Below are 5,130 nucleotides of genomic sequence, written 5' to 3'. Positions count from 1 at the left end.
CATAAAACTCATTAAAACAATTTTTGGAGACAGCAGGACCTCACACCATGACTTTGTTCACCCATGGAGACAATCTAGAAGAAGAAAAAAAACAGTTTGCACAAATGTATTAAAGGGAATCCAGCTCTATTCAAAACAGTTAAAAAACAAAAACAACTGGACTTCTATTCTGTAATTGAAGACGTTTCACTTCTCGTCTGAAGAGCTCAATTCAGAAATCGAGAGTGTGGAGTTGAGCTTTTAAAACTGAGATGTGATGTAAGCTGGATTGCTTGCAAATTGTTCTCACTCTCCTAACAATAGAGGCTCATTAGGGCACTCTCCTAACAATAGAGGCTCATTAGGGTCCTTGTTTGTCTGACTCACTGATGGGCCACTCTGGTCACATGAGTGAAGGTGTTGATTGGAGTGAAACTGACTGGGGATCAGGCCTAAAGCTCAACTCCACACTCTTTTTTTCATGGATGCATGTCATCCATGCATTTCCCAATGCAGTCCCAATTAAACTTTAAAACCAATTTTGACAAAGTGTGTAAAAAGTCCCAACAGCGCCTTTTTTGTTTAAAGAACCTCCGTCATTTCAACATTGACCGAACTATAATGACTGTTTTATTCTACTTTTATTGAATCGGTTTTATCTTTTTCTTTGGCATCATGGTTTGGCTAAGTAACTTTGAGAGGAAAAAGTTCCCTTCAGCAGAGTGTTAAGCTGTCGTCTAAACTGATCGGAGAGATCCAAAAATCAGTTTCATTCCTGTACATCAGTCAGGTACAGCAAATAGCAAAAATGCAGGGACTGCTTTGTATAAATAAACTGTTTTTCAATCTGACTTTGTTCTGTAAGCTTGTCCAACTGATTAAATTTTCAGTTGTTATAGTTTCACTTCTGCAGAATGAACTAATAGAGGTTTACCTCTTGAAAGAATAAAAATGCTGATGTGTTTTATGCAAATAAGATGCCTCAATTTGTTCTCCATTAGAAAACAAATCAAATGTGTGAGTGGGTTGCAGTGTATCTCATTAGGTTGTGTTCATATCAATGCCATAATTATAGAATCTATTATTTAAATGAATCCAACAGGTTTTTACATCCATTCAGTTTTTTTGTTGTTGTTTAAAGTGGGGGTTTTCTCCAGATGCAAGTCAGTGATGAATAATGTATGAAACATACATCTAGCAGTAGCAGCATGAATGAGGATAAAAGAACATTTCTGCTGCTTCCTCTCACAAATGCTAATAATGCATGACTCATTAACATGTGTAGTGTCCACACTCATTTCTCAGTCTCATTCTGAACCTCTGAACAATAAGGTCTTCTATAACAACACACTAAGCAGAGGTCACTCCATCGTTCATAGAAGTTTCTGCCCATACCTCTAACACCATTAGGTTTTATCAAATCAAACTGTTCACTCAGAAATGTCTCTTTATTGGACTCTGATTTTTGTGATGTTATGCTGTTCATCTGTCAGGCAGCACAAAAAGGTCAGACTGGTTCTAAAGAATGTGATGCCTCTCTGCTGATAAATGAAGCATTCTGCAAGAAGATAATATCCTGAGTCCTGACAGACTTCAGTGTATCACATCCATATATTATCACCTGTTGGTCTTTGGAGAAAACCAGCAATGACTAAACATAATTGCACTCCACAGTTTGTTTTCCAGACCCTGTCAGTGAAGATAATTCATTAAATAGAATTGAATTCTGTTTTTAGGGTGAAGTTGATGAAGAAATTAAGAAAATTACATAAGAAAATTAAGAAATTACATTACAGAAAAGCAAATTATGAAAAACCAAGAGATGAAGTTTGAAGAGCTTCAAATATGCCTCAGATCATAAAACCTGCAAAAGATATTTTTCCTGACAGGTGAGGCTAATATTTTTTTCATTTACCAAATCATAATCATAAAGATTCTTACATTTCAAGCCAAAAACTTATGTGCAGATTTTCACCCAGATTCACTTTCTAGTTGAGCTCATCACTTACTCTCAGCTTGGGTTAGGTATAGTTCATTTATAATTAGCATAAATTTATTAAAATGACTTTTCTTTTGATTTATGCTAGCTTCATTTCACCTTTAAGTTCAGACGATGGAGCATTGTTTTATACCCATTTGTTTCGAAAAATACTTGAGTAATAAATGACTAAAACTTAAATGTCTCCAAATGATCTGAAACCCAGACAGAAAATGAGTCACCCGTTTCTGAACTTCAAATGTGTTGCTCATTCAACACATCTGACAGGAGGAAGGCGATCTGCTGCAGCAGAAGAAGAAAACAAGAAGAGAATGATGAAGAAACAGGAGAGGAGGATGTTTCCATCACTGCTGACTGTCAGCCAATCAGAGTGCAGCAATGATGAGGGAGGGAGGCGGAGGAGGAGCAACGTCTGGATGTTTAATCTTTTTCTAGATGAGAAGAAAAAGTTTTAGATGAGACAAGGAGAGAGACACAGGAGGAGCTATGGGTGGAGAAGAAAAAAAAGGAAGACTATAAGGAAGTGAAAGTACGACAGCAGTCCAACAAAGAAAGAGGCAAGAGGATGAGAAAAGAAAAAGCTAGAAGAGAGGGTGACTTAAAAAATTGCAAGAAAGAGGGAATCCTGTGAGGAGGAAGGACATTTGGATGTGAATCTTCTGAATAAAAAGAAGATATAAATCTTGGAATAATCTACATTTCTAAACTGTGAGTTTGATTCATCTTTTAAACAGTTTATTTGAATGCATTTCCCATCATAAATCTCAGTTTTGTTGGTGCAGAAATTGTTTTATGTAAAAAACCATCATCACCATTTTTAATGGTTTCATTAATTGCACACAAACATTTTAACAGTTGTGCTGCACACAAGATTTAATGTTTGTTATTTAAGCAGAAACAGTTTTAGTTGTGATTTCTATTTTCATATGTAGATTTTTTTAATAAAATAATTTATGCTAGTTTTCAGCAGAGCTAGATTGCTGTTCATGTAAGCATGACTTCATTAAATGAGAACATTTTTATGAATATTATAAAAAGGTCAAAACCTCCCAGATTCATTAAGAGAAACCAAACAACTGCCTTAAAGCAGTAAACAGGAACAAATCCAAACTCAGAGAGGACAACCTCTGCCTCTGGGTGAGGGGACAGGATGCAGCAAAGCTGGCCAGCATTTTGTTTGTTGTTTGTCAGGTTCAAACTGGGTCATGATGCAACAGGACAATGATCCCAAACACAGCAGCTAATCTACAACAGAACAGGTCAAAAAGAAAAGAATCAAGGTGCTGCAACAGTCCAGTCAGAGTCCAGAACCTCAACCTGACTGAACTTCAGAGAGCTGAGCAGAAACCAATGAACTGAAGCAACACTGGAAAGAAGAGTGGGTCAAAACTCCTCCACAACCATTAGAGAGACTCATATTCCTTCATGTGAGAGTCTAATTAAGTCCAACAGAAAACCACTACTTATTGTTATTGCTGCTAAAGGAGGTTCTCCAGCTGCTGAATCAAAGGCTGGAACCAGGTTTTCACTGGTTCTGGTTGAAATTTTATTGAATTAAAAAAAAAACAGAAAATTGTAATATTTCATGTGTTGTTCTTTTGAGCAAATATGAATGTTTTACAAACTTGATAAGGATATAAAACCCACAAAAAATGAGGAAGGGTATACTTTTTACCATAAATGTACAACTTTACCCTAACTCCCCTTCTTTCTTGTAAAGATATTAGATATTATCCTCCAACTGGACTGCAAAAGTCCAACCAGCAAACCTTTCCAGGCTGTGTGGATTTTGTTTAAAGTTCTGTGTAAAAGAATTAAAATCACTAATGATGAAGGGAAACAGAATATAAAAACAGCAGAACCTCGCACAGAAACAGTAATTAATCTTTGATCTTCAGTTTAACTTCATCTCTTTAATTCTGTTTAATGCAATTTACTCAAAGAACGATGATTTGAAAGCAACTCTGCTTTAATAGAAATAGTTGAATCAATAAGTGATCAGATGAACCTGCTGATGTCAGTTCTAAATCTCAATGGGAATCTGGAGAAAGCTTTTATTGTGAAAATATGACCTCAACCAATCTGTGAAGTTTGTCTCCTCTTTATCAGATTAGAGCAGCAGATGTGACAGATGTGAAATAATTTTTATTAATGAAAAGATTATGGATTAAAATCTTACCTCTGTCCTGCTGGTCTGTATAAAATAAATATGAATTAGATATTTGTCATCATTCAGTTTCACAGCTCGACACATGCTGAACATCTAAATTACCAGTGTGTCCTAGATTTTTGTTCATGTGTAGATTTTTTTTTGGACACAAACAAATCCCAGCAGGACAAAGCGCCTTGTTAACTTGTAAAAAATATTTCTGTTGATAATCACAGTCATCTGCAAACCAGATGAAAATACAGGCCATGAACTAAGCAAACAGCTGTAAATAAGGTTCAGATTTATTCAGAAGGAAGTCTCATTAATATTTCTCAGCTAAACAGCTGACTATACAAACACAAAAAGCTTTCTACCAACTTTCAACAAGATGCAGAAAGAACCAAAATCTGACGACGTGAACAAAAAAACACTGCTGAGAAGGAACAAGACGACCCCCAAACACAGCAGCAAATCCTCAACAAAACAGCTGAAAAAGAAATAAATCAAATGATCAAGTGAAAAACCAGACCCTCAACCCGATTGAAATGCTGTGATAAGACTTTAGGAGAGCTGTACAGAAACCAATGTCAGCAAACCTTAATGAACTGAAGCAACGTTGGAAAGAAGATATGTTGATGTTGATTATCAAATCTAAAGACTATTTTTCTTGAGATGACTGGACTTCTTTTGATTTTAGGAGCTTTTCTCAATGCGGAAATAGAAATTCTGATGGAACCCTGTTTCTATAAATGTAAGAGTGAGGATGAGTCATGAATATGAGTGAAAACTAAACTGTTTCCTATTTTTTCTTGACAGCAACAAACACCAACAAGCAAACTGAAAATGACAAAAGAAAGAAAACATCTAAACAACACATAGAGCCCCTCAAACTTTTGAGAGTGAAGGACACCTGAGTCAAGAACTGGGTCAGGCAAGGTGAGTTTTTTAACTGTTTACACCATATACTCTGCTTCCTCAGAAGTTTATAAATCCCCCCCCACCC

The 5,130-nt window shown here is 36.0% G+C and overlaps 1 protein-coding gene across 2 annotated transcripts in view; it reads left to right on the top strand.

The window, feature by feature from the left end:
• The first annotated feature begins 2,445 nt into the window (after nucleotides 1–2,445).
• The window catches only part of drd4-rs (dopamine receptor D4 related sequence), a 16,419-nt gene continuing 13,734 nt past the window's right edge, over nucleotides 2,446–5,130 (top strand). For both annotated transcript variants that reach the window (XM_037981377.1, XM_037981378.1), the window contains exons 1-2: nucleotides 2,446–2,686; nucleotides 4,944–5,063. The gene's annotated coding sequence lies outside the window, so the exon portion shown is untranslated. The remainder of the gene's footprint in view (nucleotides 2,687–4,943; nucleotides 5,064–5,130) is intronic.

The sequence above is a fragment of the Kryptolebias marmoratus genome, linkage group LG18 (assembly GCF_001649575.2).
Source record: "Kryptolebias marmoratus isolate JLee-2015 linkage group LG18, ASM164957v2, whole genome shotgun sequence".
Taxonomy (NCBI): Eukaryota; Metazoa; Chordata; class Actinopteri; order Cyprinodontiformes; family Rivulidae; genus Kryptolebias; species Kryptolebias marmoratus.
Note: the sequence above shows the minus strand (reverse complement) of the source record. Positions and strands in the feature narration are given on the sequence as shown.